This window comes from Falco rusticolus, chromosome 12, assembly GCF_015220075.1.
Source record: "Falco rusticolus isolate bFalRus1 chromosome 12, bFalRus1.pri, whole genome shotgun sequence".
In the NCBI taxonomy this organism is placed as follows: Eukaryota; Metazoa; Chordata; class Aves; order Falconiformes; family Falconidae; genus Falco; species Falco rusticolus.
This window is the reverse complement of record NC_051198.1, coordinates 7,709,341-7,727,549: the sequence shown is the minus strand read 5'-3', so window position 1 is coordinate 7,727,549 and position 18,209 is coordinate 7,709,341. Positions and strand designations below refer to the sequence as shown.

The 18,209-nt window shown below is 39.8% G+C and overlaps 1 protein-coding gene across 2 annotated transcripts in view; it reads right to left on the bottom strand.

Annotated features, from left to right (window-relative positions):
* MACROD2 (mono-ADP ribosylhydrolase 2) overlaps window positions 1-18,209 on the bottom strand; it is an 892,536-nt gene that overhangs the window by 848,676 nt on the left and 25,651 nt on the right. The gene's annotated exons all lie outside the window — the stretch shown is intronic.

Genomic DNA, 18,209 nt, shown 5'->3' with positions numbered 1-18,209 from the left:
TTAAGACAGCTGCAAACACATAGCTGTTAGCTTTACTGATTAAGGAAAAGATTCATTTATTTCAAGTAGCAGCTAAGCAACCTTTGACCACTGTAAGACCTGACAACTTTAATTAGTTTTAGCTTAAAATGGAACCAAACTTGGCTTTGGCATCTCTCCAAATAATTTTATCCCAGACTGCTCTCTTTGCTAGTGGAGCATTGCAGTATAATTACTTTAATCTCTTCATAGACATGTTCCATTTGCTAGCTTTCCAAGGAAATTTACAACCTTAACATATAGCTCAAACATAGTAAAAAAAAAAAAAAAAAAAATAATCATTTCTCACATTAGTGAAGCAAAAATTAACAAGAAGCATTCATCCCTTACTGGCCTGAAAAGAGAACTTTTAGTTTTAGAAAGTTGGTGTACCAAACCTATACTCATCACGTTCAATTAAAGACACCGGACAAAACAGCTCCACACATTCTACGCACAGTGAAGCCGTTAGACCTGTTTGTAGGGTTAGGGTTTTTTTTTTTCCCCACAGGTTTAGCTTGTATCATTCTAGACAAGCAAATGACCATCTGGCACAAATTCCAGACATATTAGCAGCCGTAACTATTTCCAGATTAAATAACATTATCACATTGCCATAAAACACTAACACCACTTAAAGATTCTGCCAGTCTGATCTGGCTGCTTCATCCGCTTTCTCAACAGGCACAGAAAATAGCTGGACAACCTATTTATGCATAAAGTCAAAGTTATCAGGGAGGGCAGGAAAGGGGACCCTTCAGCAGAGTATTTTTCCTAGCTATCATAACCCATGCTCGTATTTCCTGCAGTTTTCTGTTGAATTGCACAAAATGACCTGCCCACTTTGCAGAATGAGTTACAAGACTAATACTGGAGCATGCAACAGCCACACAGCTGCAAGTGAAATGAAGAGGTTGCCCTGACAGTAGCCTGATGTTAGTAACTGCTGGTAATGCTGCTGCATATATGGGGGTGCTCTGATAGACTTTGCCCTTGTATTAGACTGCCTTCCAGTAGAACATTAAACATACTAGAAGCTTATCATTTGTTGCATTCTTTGCAGAACATACAGGTATAGAAGCGTATACGTAACGGTGCTTTTTCTTAGCAGGGTTTTGGTTTCGGAAAGTTACAACTTTAAAAATACACATTTTCTTCCATGGAAGACAGGTTAATCTCACACTTCAGATAGAAGGCAATTGTCCTTCATTTCTATATGAAGGCCCGTTCCTATGAGAATTGCTCCCTGCACAGCTGAGCTTTTATTCTCACGGCATAAACGCACAGTATGCCCGCAGAGGAGAATTGTCAGCCGTGATCTTCATCCAAGAAGAAGAGAAGACATTATGGATTTCCCACTATATTTCAGAGAGCAATTTTCATCAGAGGATGAACTTAATTAAAATAAGACAGGACAGCAGAAGTAATAAAAAATCTTTTAATTACATTTCTACATTTTTGGATTTGTCCTCAAGCTAGACATCCAGACTGCCTCAGCCTTCACCAAAAATATGAAAAGAACTCAACTGCACAAAGTTTTCCTGACCAAGCAGAAAATCACCGAATAGCAAAAAAAAAAAAAAGTGTACTACTTTCAATTTGTGCATCTCTATCAAAGAATAACTTGCAGGAACATGGAAAACAGACCACACTTATTCTAAAAAGGCAGAACTAAAACTTTTTGATAAAGAAAATGAATACATTTCCCGAGCACTGTACACACCACGTGCTTTCTTCCATACACAGCCCTACACAGCAGGTCTGCATTTTCTTCCCCACATTCACCAGCACAAAGCTCAAAAGCCCAACTCCATAAACATTACTACACAGTGCTTATAAACGATTTAATTAAATGCTGTTGATACCAACTCTTTATAAGCCATCAGCGTGGCAACCTCGTATGGGCTCCTTATTCTGCAAAATAAAGGCTGCCGTAGGGACGTTCTAAGGCTTAATGACACGATGCTCTCCTGGGGCACCCAGGTACCAAGCTAACAAGCCACCAGGTCATTCATTGGCAAGCAAGCAGGGTGCAACACACAGAAAATAGCAGGGGAAATCGCTCAAGTTGCCCAGGCGACAGCAAAGCAAAGTGATGAAAAATTCAGGGTGGCCCAGCAGCAGGGAAAGCAGTGGGGTGAGCTGGCAGCCAGCCCCGGCCACACAGGGCTGGGCTTGCAGCACACTCTAGCGACCCAAAGCCTCCACGAGAACTACATAAATCCAGCACTGCACTCACCAGAAAAAAAACTAAAGAGCAGTGATTTGAACCCTGCCTCCATTTATAAAACATTTGGTGCTTGTTAGGAGGCAAAGGATAGACCAGCGTTGGTCTGGGATCACCAACCTTTTGCTCTCCGTATAACGTGAAGGCAGCTGTGGTTATTATACAGCTTGCCATTTCTTTGGATCAGATTTAAGCGCTGATAGTTAATCATTTGCAAGGTATGGCTTTGCACTTTGTCTTGCTGGCCGAGAACACACGTGCAGCTGACAGCAGTGCGGTACCTGGGTGCAGAAGCCACAGCAGCATGTGCAGCGTATGAGCCCCTGCAGGACTGCACCAGGACACTCCCCCCACAAAACCCTCAGGTTCAAGAAATCTTTGCACACCACGGCATCTTCTTGCACAGTTTCTAGGCTACGAGTACAGTCTGCACTATAAAATATAACTGAAAATCAGCAGCTTTTTAACAGGTGGTTAGTAGCAGTCTACTGTACTGCTGTAGCAGTCAGCCGGCAAAACCAAAGTGAACTAAAACCACAGGCTACTTCTCTCCCCCACCCCGCCCCCGCCCCACTTCAACATTTCACAATTACCTTGCACATACTATCAACAAAAACTCTTTAAGTATGGTCACAAGCTGAATTGCTTCACTAAGATTGGAAAGGTGAAAGACATGTCACTGATATTTTTGTGCGCTTGCCCAGGACAGCCCTGGGTTGGTAGTTCGCCAGGTAGAAGTTCAAGCACACAGACATACCCCCCCATTCAGTGTCAATTGCTCATGTCTCTTATTGCTGAGTAGCTTCCAAGTTGCTGCATAATTACAGCCCCAACTCACAACACCCTGGTCAAGTGACCCTCTCCCACTCTCTCCTTTAGCACATCTAAAACATTTCCTCATCTTCTCAAGTTAAAAGCATCCATTTCTTCACATCCTACAGTCTTATTGAACAAACTTCACAATTTGTAGGCGTTGTCTTAATCATTAAGAGTGGGGTCCATGAAGCTGCAAGATAAGCTTCAATAATTCAAAGCCACTAACAATTTCTTCTGTATGGGGCCCACCTGTATTTCAGTGCAAATTTCCTTCTCCCACTAATTTGCAGCACTTGTTCTATTTCTTCCTTTTCTCTGTTTTCCTTTGTTTGCTGTGCCTTTGTCTCTCCTTCTCTTGCTTCAATTTCTTCAAACATGTTTTCTTTGAAGAAGCTTTCCCAATCATTCAGCCATGTCTACAGTTGTTGTTCTTGCTCTTAGTGCAAGCATGAATTATTGGTAAATCCAAAGCCACTTATATATGCATACGCACATTACACACGAACACACAACTTCTGCTATTCTTCTCATAATGACTCTGCAGAACAGTTACCATTACACCCAGGCACACGGCAGGGCATCTGGTACACCTGGTGTTATGACTTCAGTGAGGAATATATGTTTAAAAATCATTCTGGAGAGTTTAAGTTTCAGACTGTTAAGAACATCATGACTACAGCAAGTACTTACAATGGATCATTGTACTTACTAATGAACAAAGCCTGTTGAAACACTAAACTACATGATTATTGCTTAATTTCTAGATGTGGATACACCTCATTGCCTCTCTGTACAGACTACACTTTGAAGCTGAAATAATGAACTGCAGTGATTAGAGAGCAGCTTTTAAAGAGAAAAAAAGACAGTACCTTTTTATTAAGGGGGGGGGGAACGGGGGGGACGGACACGACACGACTTCAATAAGAAATAGCCCTTTAATACATCATTTTTCAAGACTTGAGCATGTCCTTTAATTATGTATGAACAATCCTTCCAAACTGAACGTGACTATGCCTACACTAGAATTCAAGAACTTGTACGGCTTTTTCCAGGTTCAAGGCTTAAACTCAAATCTATCCAGTGACACAACTGCCTTATTTAAAATCAACATTTTCATAAAACTTGCAAGCTATTGTATACAATACAGGTGTTAAACTTCAGAAGAATAATGTGTTAGTACCAAAGAGTTACCCATGCATTCCAAAAAGCAAACATTTTGGACAAAGGAGAAGAAAGATGCTTTGGAAGTACCAGATTCAGGTTTCTAATTCTTAAGGTGAATAGTTCACATAACTTGGCAACAGAAAACCTATATCCGTTAACACATTAGCTTCTCCCAGCAAGGTTTTCAGAAGGAAACAAGAAAAGTGAGCCACCAGTTGCATCAGTATTAAAAAAAAAAACAAAAACCCACAAACAAAATCCATAAACTATCTCTCCTAACAACATCTTTCCATACCCTTCTCCCATCAGCTACCTTCACACATGCATGAATGTTACATTGCAGGAAATTACGTTATGATACTCTTCAGAAAAAGAAAAAAGCCTTTAAAAGAAAATATAATTGAAAGAAACTTCCATAGTATAACAGTACTTACTTTCACATATGCACCACTGAAGTTTTTCTGTACATATAAACTGAATAAACAATAAACCTCAAGTTTTATTAATACATGTAACCTCAATCTTGCTAAGAATTAGCCCACTGAGGGATACCTGGACCAGTTTATACAGAAGATGAATTAAGGCCTAGTTCAGCAGTTGATTTTATTTCCAGTTTATATGCACATTTTCTTTCTTCCCCAATTCATAGATTAATTATATGCACTCATAAGAGGTATACTGCAAGGGAACAGAATTCAGGATCATAACGTAAACCGCTTCATTCTCACTAATTATACAGGATTTAGCTTCAATATTTGTACAATGCCAAGCAGACTGCTGATGGTGCAGACTATTTACTTAGCTAGTCTGGAAGAAACACTTAAAACTGCAGCTAAATTAAATTTTTAAAAAAATCAAAATGCAAAGAGTGCAAATGCACACACATATTACATGTTGCAGTATAGGCACTGAGAATTACTAAGTTAAAAAAGTATAAACATCAACTAGAAAGATCCTGTGTCTAAAGAACATCAGAACCCCAAGTGAGGAAATGTAAGCTAATTCATAAACCGATTTCACCACAACCAGAAAGAACCCAAAATCCCCATTCTTAATATTAAATCATCCTCTGTTTCACCAGACTAACTCCAAATTTGCAGCACTGTATTCGTGCCAGGATTGGAGAAAAATTAGACCCAAAGTAGAACAGGAAAATATGAACCAAATAATGTATTTAGCAAGACTATGTAACATAGTGTTGTTGAACAAAAACAAAAAAAAAAAAAAAAAAAAAATCAAAGCCAAAGCAATATGTCTAGCAAGAGGAATGTCTAGCAAGAGGAATGTTGCATTTGGCCAGGGAATTTTAAGAACAATCCCTTAATCCAGTTAGAGACCATGTTGGGCAAGAGAGAAACTACTTAATTTGCACAGATCCGAAGTGCCTGTCCCCTTTTCCTAAAGCCCTGGATCTCGAGGCCATGCCCTTCCCCCACTCCCACAAGCAGGTCCTTAGCTAGAACTCCCGGCCCCCCAGCTCAGGGCTGGATCCTTTCCTGCTGAGAAGTGATATTTTATCATCTTCTTCATCAAACTCAATGCATGCTTGCCTTGATTCCTCCTCACCTTAAACAAAAAAAAAGGAAAATTAATTCATGAGTAAGTCCAGCAAGGGTGGCAATGCGACTGGGAAATCTAATCCACATTCCAAGCCAGGAACAGGTTTGCAATTCGTTCAAAGCAGAAGAGTAGGCTTCTCACTCCGTATCTTGGCTAAAAAAGGAACATGTCCTAGCTTAGCTCCATCATGCCTGCACCAGCAAATTGACTTAATTGTCAGCAGGAGATTATGAAATATGAAGTGACTCTAGCAGCACTCAGGGGAGACTCCTGAGGCATGGTGCCTATAGCAAAGACACCAAAGAGCCATCCGTCTCACTCTCACCCCCAGGCAAAGCAGAACAGCCTTGGATATCTAAAAGAGGCCAACAAGAAATAAGAACAAAACTTGGCTTTCCTGGGCGATTAGCACTGGCCCAAATAAGATAAAGTGGTTTTAAACACATCAGCACAGCTTCCCTGGCTGCTGGTGTCCATGGCTGCTGAAACCAAAGGTTGAAGCTCACGATTTGAGACACCAATTTGCAGTTATGAGGCTGCATCTGATAAAAGCTCACAGGGGCCTTTCTACGGAGATGTGCTTCCCCTCTCACATCCTCCTCCCCAAGAAGGATAAGGTGGAAAGGGTAGAAAGCAAGACTGCAATCAACACAAGCTGCTCTATTGGGCACTAGCACTAGAGCATGGGAGAGAATGGGAAGGCAACAGAGATACTGCTAAGCTGCACTTCTGGCTCAAGTCCTGCTTTCAGTCTGACTGTGCCAACATGGATGAAGAGAAGCAGCCAGATGTAGCTCAACCCCTGGGACACAGGCACTAAGAAAAAAAAGTAGGGATCTGAAACCTTACATTGTGTCTTTGATAAGAGTATATAACGGAGAGAAATACTCCCATCTGAAAACAACCCTTGTGCCATCTGTCAGGGGACTCTCTCTGAGTTTAAGAAACAGTTTTTATGTTAATCTAATCCATGAGTGGTGCTGGGGACTAGTCTGAACTAGGGCTGCAGCCTCACAAGCTGTAAACTCCAGACCTAAAGAGCCTTTGGGCTCTAAGCCCTACAAAAACACCAAGTTTGGGCCTCCCAAGCAGGTTCGGTTTTGCCAGAAAGGAGGTGCAAAGTCAAGAAATCACTCTGTGGTGCAGCAACCGTGATGCTGATCACTTAGCTCTCCGAAATGCTGGGGTTTGTCATTCAGTAGTGAGAAAAAAAAAAAAAAAAGAAAAAAAGAAAAAAGAAACTATAATTAGCTGGGTCATGGCCAAGATTAGAACTGCTGGTAGGCAAAGCTCTGCTGTTACACAAGGCAAAAATCATCTGGCCTCCAGCATTTGGAGATGCCTTCATCCAAGGGATCAAAGGAAAACTAAGAACTGCTGTATTTGTTCTGGTCCACCCTTCCCCCCGGATAGATTCAGTTGTTCTATTTTTTTTAAGGTAATGGACAAGCTAAAATGAAAATTGTCACAGAATCTCAGAAATAAGAAGCTATGCATAAATTCTGGATTTCTGATACTTTTCCCAATACAGTTTAGTGAGCTCTGCAGGTAAAATCCACCTTTTTTCACTGACTGACTATTCTGGAAGTCATTGTAAAATTTCATTTTCATTTCACAAAGAGTAATATCAGGACTCAGATTTGAAGATATTCAGAACTAGTCAAGTAGTGACCTGGACCACACTGCTCAATGCAAACACCTCCAAGAAGAGTGAAACGGGATAAAAACACAGAGTTTCTCTAAAGTAAGCTATACACCACAAATTCTTAGAAATCAAAAGGAAGCAGGTTGCCAGTTAATATTATCTAGCATATCAAGTCACTGTGAAGACTTCCTCTATAACCTGGGTTGATAGAGTTGAAAGCAGTACCATCTCTTTCTTAAACAAGAAATTATTTCACATGACACAGGAGTACCATTCTCTTGCAAAAGCAATATGGTTCACACTTTAAATTTAAAAGCATTTCTAACGTGGATTTGCAATGCAAAACAATCTAAATACAAATCAAATACAGCTGGTAGAACTATCTTTTTTAGACAACCTACAACTAGGCATACCAGGTATTAACTATTGCCACTTATTACTCTACAGGAGCTAACTTTATAGCATAAAACGAAGGTGCTACAGAAACATACTTAAGTGATTCATGTTCTGCACCAGATTAAAGCTACTGCAGTGTAGACACCCAAGTGCCAAAATTGAGAAGCGGCAGTAATCCTAAAAGTTTTCTGAATCAGTGTTTTTCCACAAAGTTCAACTACTCAAGCACAAATAGTAATAAAAGCCCCAGGCTTCAAGGCATCACTGCTGAAACCATCTGAGAACAAGGGCCATGACAACACAGCTCCTACAAGGGCCAAGTAATCTCTTCTTTATGAGACTGCCTGCCCTCCAGCACAGCTCAGGGGAGAAGCTGCAAAGCTCCACATAGCTCCTCTGCAGCCATGGGGCCAGTATTTGGGACAGGGTACCCCAAAGGAGAAAGGAACGGTACCACCCATCTCTCCTCTTGGCTATTCAAGCACACTGTGCAAGTGACCATCAGGCAGGAGATATAAAAATGAATCTTGAACGTTCTTGTCGCCTCTCAGTGAATCAAAGATATACGGGCGCAGTGGTAGCTCATCACTCCACTGTTGTGAAGGCAGCATATAGGGCTTTGCAGCCTCTTCAGTACTAGAATTAATTCCCACATACAACCCAACAACACAGTGTGTTTCAGAAACAACGCTGAATGACGGCACATAAACATACAAGTGTCTATTACTTGCACATGATGCAAACAACACTTACCATTGTGCTTGGATTAACAAGCAAATACCACTTTCGCAAGCCTCCACTGTGCTTTGATGTATATTTTGCTGCCATTACTAATTTTCGTGACTGTGACAGCAGGTCACACAAAGGGGTGTGGAGTCCAGATTTTTAAAGCCAAGATGTACCTTTAACACTAATTTTTAAGCGAGACACATCCTGAATTCCTAAAGAAAGGAACTTCTGGTTTTGCAACAGAAATGTTTTCCTATTGTCAGAAAAGTCAGCTTCTAACAGCCATAGGTCAAAACAAAACCTAAACCACATTTCACAGTCCATAATTATGTAACAAGTAATCTAAACTGTATTTCAAGTGACTAACATTTCTGAAAAGCTTCCCCAAAATCTGTAGCAACTGGCAAAACACTAGGCAAATCTGAAATTGTAACGAAGGGTGGAAGACACAGAATCAGTCTCCTACTCAGCATCTGAGAGATTTAAGCAAAAGCAATGCCTGCTGCCAAAGGAGAAGGAAGGGGAGACAGATGGGGTTAGCCAGACTGCTACACAACAGCATTTTTGAACATCAACTCTCATTACCATTTAGGTGAGTAGGTATCCCATTTTCTGCATCTAGTAAGTTAGATGAGATAAACCTAAAGCTTACTTGTTCCAAAGTAGACCTTCCTCTATTCAAAACTTTATGGCATATGTTTAACTGGATTACATTACACCTAGAAATACTAATTCCCATGCTAACCTTGCTGTATTACTTACACTGAGGTCTCCCTGAGCTAATATCCGTACAAATCCAGAACAACTTAGTCCATGCCCATGTGTTTATAGTTACAACACACAGGTAGGAAAGAGCAAACATACATTTGGACAGAGAAGTATGAAGGGGCAATATTAACACTACATGGGTAATATCAGCCTACTACCTGACAACCTGCTGCCAAGATTTTGTAAGTATTGCAGAGAGAGGAGACTTCAAAGAAATCTTCTCTTTTGTGTCCTAACACTTTGCAATTACTAGACACTTGACTGGTTTGTTTTTTTAAATGCAAAAGCTTGAAAAAACACCATGTTGCATGCCTATCTTCACTGAGAACACACTGCTGCAACTATTGGCTTAAAAACCCCACAATCCTTTGGATAATCCCCCACAAGTCCTGATTAAAAGTGGATTTAATATTATGAAACGAAGCATAATTGTTCAAGACGACCTTGAGTAGTTTCTTACACCACACTGCTCCATCAGCACACTCAAGACGACAGCTGTACTGTCAAATGTAGGATGAGACAGGCTGATAGCAAGGTCCTTCCTAAATATTTTCCTCTCTGAAGTAAAACAGATGCTTACAGTTCTTCCAAACCACGTCTGTCTCCTGTTCTATTTCAAACACGCACTAAATACGCATAATGAAATGGAGTAGGCATTTAATAAGTACAAGCCGTATCGATGGCCTATCCAAGAAGCAGTCCTAGAATACATGCATTTTGTTTCCTCTGCTTAAGGCATTACTGATTTTATGTCCAGGAAAATGAAGGCAAAAAGCGGTTTGACAGTAGGAGTGGCACTATTGCCATCTGCCGTCAGAACGCGTCCACGGCATACCACACCACCCTGCTCTTCTCCCCTGCAGGAAATTAAAAACTGTTAAAGAGAAATCCAGCTTTGCAGGTGTTTTGCCTGTACGTTGCCAGTTTTCTCTAGAAAAAGCACACACAGAAAAGGTCCAGGGTAACCGTGGCATGAAGGCTTAATAACCGCATTGGTCAGATGGCTACAAAAGTCCACGTTACAGTCCTGGAGTACAGGAAAAAAGTTCTACTAAGGGAAACAAGGATTTTAAGATTTTAAGTTACCACCCCCTCAAAGCACAAAGGATAAAATAAAACAGTGTCAGAGGGCAGAAAAGCTAAAAGAGAAGATGATATAGTGAAAGGTCTAACATTTCACAGCCTGTTACTATTTCCCTTAATTACCGAATACTACTAGAAACCTGTATCACCAGCAGAGCCCACAGCTCCAGCTGCCCCGCTCGCAACGCATACAGTCCTGCTTTTACGGAAATAAAATGTGTTAAGTTTGAGTGGCCAAGCACAAACTCTGATACAATAAGTTATTTCTAAACCTGACGAGTCACAAATGATGCAAGTAGCACCCTCCACTCTCACCCATTCTTTCTCCACAGTGTCAAAGTTACTTGAAATGTTTTATTTGTGTCCATAAAGCTCCTGAGCAGGTGTGGTGGTTTTTTTTTTTCATGAACAAAAATGTCAGGAACACATGGCTTATGTAGACAATTATTGCCCCAGGGAGCCAAGAAATAATCAGACAATAAATGGGTTCAATAATGGATGCACAAAGTAGTAAGGAGAACATACTGGTCTAGGTAAAACAGACCGTGGCCTGAAAGCATCAACACTGACGATCAGATTGTTAAATCCACGTACCATAGACCACCTAGTTAGATTAGGTACTAAAATGTCTGCCTTGCCCATTTTATGTTAGATGTTTAGAATACTAACAGACTGTTGAATCCAGTCAGAGGAGATAGCTGGCCATCTAACTCTGTGCCAGGGTATTTCAAAGAATCACAGAATGGTTTTGATTGAAAGGGACCTTCAGAGATCATCTAGTTCAACCACCCTGATGTGGTCAGGGACATCTTTCACTACATCAGGCTGCTCAAAGCCCCATCCAACCTGGCCTTGAACACTGATAGGGTATCCACAACTTCTCTGGGCAACATGGTTTGGATGTTTATATATTAGATCCTTGGGTATCCTGCACCCTCATCTCCATTCTACTCAAGACTTCTGTGCCAGCATAGAATAACATGGGAATTTAAACAGCATTGCTCTGAACCTCAACTTGCTGTGTGTCTGGTGCCTCAGTCCACAATCTGTTATTTTAAGGAGCCTTTTGAGTGCGTTGTTCCAATGGAAAGTGTATTTTCATCTCTACTGTTTTTTGGTTTTTTTATGGCCTCTCAGTAAGTCACTGAACACTCACATCACGTTAACATGAAGTGCCTGTCTGTTTGCAGTATCTGGCCATATAGCTGGTTGATCAGCAAAGCTTTTCTTGTAGGCATGCAAGGTTTAGGTCTTCATTCCATCACCTGAGACTCTGCTCACAGACACCACACGTGGTTTGGCAGGATAATGCCCAGGTCCATGTCAGAGGCACAGACCCCCCCAGAAGCCACCTCTGTCAGCTAAGCGACACAGCTGTAAGCACACAGGAGGAATATACTGGCATACTGAAAACATTTCACTGCAATTACTTCCCCCCCCCCCCCCCAAAGCACCCCAGAACAAGGAAAAAAAAAAAAAATCATTCTTGCCACGTGTTTGCAGCACTGCCAATCCTTTCTTTTTTTGTTCTTAAGTTTTGAGTTATACTAATTATACCCGGGATATTTTCAAAGTATATTGTGACCATCCTTGCTGCAGTACAATGCTGAGCTTGTCTCCTCAGTCTTAAGCTTTTGCCACATCCTTAGACAGAACAGTGTTTGACTGAGACAGCAGCTGAAGTAACCCACCTAAATTAAACTGCACCTCTAGCTGTACTTTTCTTTGCTTTCATTCTCTTTATCACTGTCACTTTACACAGATTTTTAGTTTTCATCCAAATGAGTATCACACTTAAAGGAAACACTGAAATCTATTTACACCAAAAGAAGAGGGCAAGTTTAACCATGCCTACTACTCACCAGCCACACTTAAAACATTATCCACAGAAAGCAGTAATAAACTCACACACAGATGTCATGATTGAGAATGACTGATTCTCTCTACTATTAACATTGACTTTTCTAATGAATAAGTGGGGACTATATATTAATTAGTCTGGGGTTTTACACACGTGTAATTGCACCAACTGTAAATTAACTTGAGAAACCTTTGATTAGCACCACAGTCTGCTCACACGAAAGATGAAAACCAAATTAACAAGAATTTGTTAGCATTATTGGTTCTATTCCTGGAGGAAATTACAACAGTGTAAATTACATAGGCAGATGCCAGATGATGCCATGCAGGAGATTTCAGTAAGTTTTCAGTTGCCTCATCTGTACAGTGGATATAAAGCATTTAAAACATGCTTACAAAACATGCTACTAGACATCAAACTCACTAAGAAGCTCCCAGTATAAGCAACCATTTGTGTTTAGCTCAGCTTGGGTGGGAACAACAAAAACAATGCTAATAAATATGCAAACATCCCATGTAAAAATCCTGTAAGCAACTTAAGGCCACATTTTAGATTTTGTTGATTCCACTTTCAATAGCAGGAACATTTGAGTTCAGGGACTTATTTCTATAGTGAAGAGTTGAACAATAATTTCAAATAAGTTCCAGAGTGAGAACTACTGGTCACCATAAAATAAAAAGGGGGAGAGTAAGCATATACACAATACTACAGTTCAGGCCCAGCGACTGACTAATACCTTCATGATATTCAGACAGGCCACTTCTGAAGTAATTTCTACTTCAGAAGCTACAAGACTAAAATTTTGTGTGATAAATTAAGTTGCCAAATGAAATGGATTAGCAATCAGTGAAATTGCCTGATGTCAGTTCTACTCCAGATTAGAATCCATCCTTTTTCCCCACCTGTTCATTAAGCACCAAGTTCAAGGCAACTGCAGTGACTGATTGCACATTAACAAGCTGTTTATGTGGAAAGGCATAGTTCAGCCACTATCTATACTTACGCACTTGTTTAAGCATAATTCACTGATAATATATTTAGCTCCCAGTTTCAATACATAGTACTTCTACCTTGATATGTCATTTTGGACTTGAGAAAAAAGGGATGCCTCAAAATTAAACCATCTGATTATAATTCAAGGTCAAGGCTAGGAAAAATCCAGAAGAAAATCTGTTGCGCTCTGTAGTTAAAAAAAAACCGGAGAAAGATACTGCTGTTACACTGTGAAAACACCCTTGCCTCTTAAAGCAACCAAGAGATCCTCTGCTCTGCATACCTCTACTCAGCTGTTGCTGCACAAAGTGCCAAGGCAGTTTAAGAAACCCATGCCTGCCAAACCAGCATGCCCAGCTGAAATGACTCACTGAAGATTCCCTGTAGAAGAAACCTCTTCTTGAACAGCATGAGGTTCCTTAACTAAATTCCAGCATCAGAGCCTAGTAAAAGGGACATTTTTTTCTTCACTAACTCTTTTCACTGTTTATCAGAGTAAGATTTTACTTCCCATTTGGTTTTTTCATATGGGAAAAAAATAATCCCTTTAAAAAGTGATAGTCTCTCCCCAAATTTGGGAGGATTAGAAATGATTCCAAGAGGTAAAAAATTAATGAATACCTTAAGTCAATAGTGATGAACTGCTGCTTAAGGTATATCAGGTACATAGACTCACATATCACACCCACTCCGAAATTGCAACTCTTTATCTACTTCAGATTTTAAAGTTACTGCACACAATATAAACAGCAGCATATTTTCCCTATATTTATTAAAAATGCTGAGGAAATTTAGTATTTACTGCTTGGCTGATACTATAAATATTGCACAATTTTTTTTTCCCAAAACTTACTGACGCTTTTACAGCTTATTTTTGCATTTGGGGTTGACTGCTCTATAAAAACAACATACTCAAAGAAGCCTAAAAGTGAGCAAAATAAGCTCTGTGGCTGGTGGACTAATTCTTTTTGGTTTTCCAACAGGCCCTGAAAACTTCAGTCAGGCCCAGTGTTACTGCACCAGACCCACCTAAGCCATGAGAACATGACATCACACAGTTCAGACTTCAAAGAAGCAGAAGCAGCAGGCAACCAGTCTCCAAGGGAAACAGCATTTCAGGAGTTACAACCTAGGACACACACCACTTATTCTGGACTGCTGCTAAATTAACCGCCACCAGAAAGACTTGCTCCCTAAATCCATATCATACCTTGGAGAACGAAGTTCAAAAATACTATGGTAAAGGGAGCTGGCGAGGCGGTATGGGTGGCATTACACATTTTGCAACTTTACTATTCCAGTATTATCAGAAACTATTTTTCTCACATAGTCCATTTGGACCTCAAAAATGCCTTCTATCAGGAAATGCCTGCAGCATGAATAAAACTTGTGTTAAAAGAGCAGAGAGAAAAGAGGCAAAGGGACTAAACAACTCCCTTCTCCCTCCACTGAACACACACATCCCCAAACTCGGCTCCCATGAGTTATTTGGCAGTCAGCTTACTGTGGTTAGTCAGGCTTCCAGGTGCTTGAAGCACTTTTGGCATCAGGACGAAGTGACATCCAGGACTATTTAATTTGTTAAAAAGGTCAGTTATCATGAATTTATGCAGTAAGTACATGCCTCAAGGAGAGCCTGTTCACATTCATTCTTAGAGCGTAATACCAAAAGAGCAGACAAGGATATAGGAGTAGAAATAAGGTTTTTGTACAAATCTTATCTGAATCTTTTTTTAAAAATGGGGAAAGGAAATTAACATAACAGGATACCTTAGGCAAAACATCCAGTTAAACTAATACCTGCCTGCAAGGTAATCAGTAGCAAGGACGATTTAGGGGACCATTATGGAAGGTTAACAGATTTACAGGGGTAGATAATTGACATCGATTTTAGCAAAATGGCACATCAGCTCCCTTTTACAGCTGCCTTCTCCTTCACGCTGCACTGAGGTTAACTCTCACTCTCTTCAGAAGCCAGAACATAGATCGTCACTAATCACAGATGATTTCTAAGTGGCTGTTTTGATGTGGTTGTTTTGACAATGAGCAAAGACACGAACTTTTACTTCCACTGTTTCCATAGTTGTCCTCTTTTAGTATAAAATATTTGTAAAAATTTTTGAAAAGTAAGTAACATTCAATTTAGGAGAAAGTATAGGAGAAAAGGGGATCTTTCTGTAGAGGTGCTTATCAGTGATACCTTGATATATAGCTATGTAAGATCACCATTAACACCTTTGTTAGCCTATTGAAAAAATTCAGTTATCAATTTAACTGTCTCATTTACATATGAGAAATTCAAATGGGAAACTACAAAATTTAATAGATTTGTGTAATATAGCTCAGAAATTAGCTGGGCTATACTCTGAGTCATATTGTTATCTGGATGCCCAAAGGAAGAATTCACAGTACAATATCAGCACTACAGACAAGTTACCATACATAATTCTCACACCCCTGCTTAATCAACCAAGTCCATTTACATCTCCTATACCCCTCAGAGGCAGTATTAGAAAATATAATTTTTTGCAAATATGTTTGTATCCAAATCTGGAGACAATTTGAACCACCTGAAACCTTCCACAGCCCCCAAATTTGCATACTATTTCCTTTAAGGCATACTTTGGTTTTTGTGTATGTCCATGTAAATGAAACATTCGAACTGTAAATATCTTCCTATGGCTTTAATTTGGATATGACTTGTTGCACGTTCAACTATTTATTAAAGGACATAGTTAATAGAATTCCTAAATTCAGAAAGTTTCAAGAGGGTTTCTTCCTCCTGCCAGTTGCAAGCCCTGGGTTAGGGAGAGTGTCCGTCATTGACATTTGGGGAGGCCAACATATTTTAACTATAAAAAGAACTTGCACAGATTAACCTTCAAAAAGTCTGTCTCCTATGCCATGTTTGACAGGCTGCATTTTACTCAACTTATGCACAGAAGCTGGTACTGTGACTGCTTTTTGCTTTATCTCTTTGAGGTTTGGCTGATTTTAATTGCAGGAGTAAAACCAAAGGAGTTCTTTGCAAAAGCATCAGAGCGCAGAAACACATTTTTAGATACCATCCATGAGATGCTACAATTTCACTGAAATTGTGTTTGATTTTAAAAAAAAAAACAAACTCAATGCAGCACCTGGATTTTTTGCATAAATAATATGGATATTGAACCCAAATATCCTCCTTCTCATTTAGCTTTCTAGCTATCCTCCACAATAAGTTTAAAAGGTTTAACTATAAAAAGGAAAAAAAAAAGTAGCCCTGAAACCGTAAGCAAATCAAAGGCTTAACTTAAATTTTAATTACTACATTGACTTATAGAGAGTATTTGATTTTTCAAAGCAACTACAGGTTAGTGTTGTAATCTAAGCATATTAACAACTCATAATGGTTAATACATTACACACCTTGGGAACTATAACAGATTACAGAGAAGGGGCTAGAAGAATCTCAAAAATCCACCCATCTCAATGCTCTGACTTAGGACTGCTGCTATGTATCAGCCTGATACAGCAAAGTATCACTGTCCCTTCCAGTAAATTGTTTTGCCAACCTGTAATCTGAATCTTCACTAAGCCCAAATCCAACTCTTCTTAACTTACTTACAGAAGACATCGGTAGAAATAACCTTTTTGGTTTTGGCAAAAGCCTTATAGATACACAGAGTCTTATATCCCTCTTAACATCTTTCAACCTCAGTTACATTGTGTTGTTTCAAGTGGCCTTTAATCTTTCCCTCTAAATTACGTATCGATATGTGTTGATTTTAACGGGGTTCTATTTTTGATTTCTACTCAGATAGATGTATTTCTTACCAGGATGGCAGGCAAGTTCACAGGTAGATAATGCCATCTAGCATATAGGTTTTTGGACATTTCAAAAGAAAGGGAGAAAATCCCTTTAAATCAAGAAAAGCAAAGTATTCCTATTCCAAAACTAACCTGCAACTGGTTCCAGCCTGTAATTCAAGGGAGGCATATGAACAAAGAAAATCTAAATATAAATTGAGAGAAGCATACTAATATTGACTTACGGTGGAGTAATAAAGTAAGGAAGTCAGAGAAAGCACTACTGGAAATGTCATCTTGAAAGAATAACGGAGAAAAAAAATTAAAAGATTAAAGCTTCAGAGGCCTCGCCAACACAGTGAGGAGAGGATCGTGTTACATAGATGCTACTGTATTGTTTGTCTGTAATTTAGCAAGGCTTTTATGCACCAGTAAACTAGAAGATTAATTAAAAAGTTCTGCATGGAAATACCATCCTCATTACTTGTTGGAGTGCAAAAAAGCATTTTGAGATAACTGAGGATTCCACCTGTACTTCACAAAACCCACTAGCATGTCTCCACTGTAAAGTGGGGAGTCATGCAGAACAACAAAATCAAACAATCCAGGACAGTCTATTTACAACCTCCACACCATATAAGCAAACATTTCAGCATTCTTTACAGACATGAGCCAGTATTTCCACACAGATTTTTACTATAGTAAACACACATCAACTTCGGCCAACACACACTTGGGAATCTCTGCACTTTATTCCATCACAGAGAAGATGCTGCAGCATGTTTCCTTCCAATAAACGGATACCACCAAAAATTGGTTCTTGAAAATGAATCAATACTCCTAACAACTGAGGACAATGCTAGCCAAATACTAGGCGGCAGGGGGAAGGGAATTTCCAGGCTCGGGACACACCACCCACATTCTTTTTGGGGTGGGGAATGCAGGCAAGATTTGGCTGGGGCACGCGTGTAGGGGGAAACCTTTCCAGAGTCTTTCCCAACCAAATTAGCTCCTTATAACCTAATGTACAAAGAAATTAATTACATAGGCATTTCCCACCATTGCTGTCACAAGAAGATGCTATGCACAGCTCACCTCAGTTGCAGACCTGGAAACATGGTCACTAAGAGAGAAGAGGTACTAGAACATTGAGTACATTT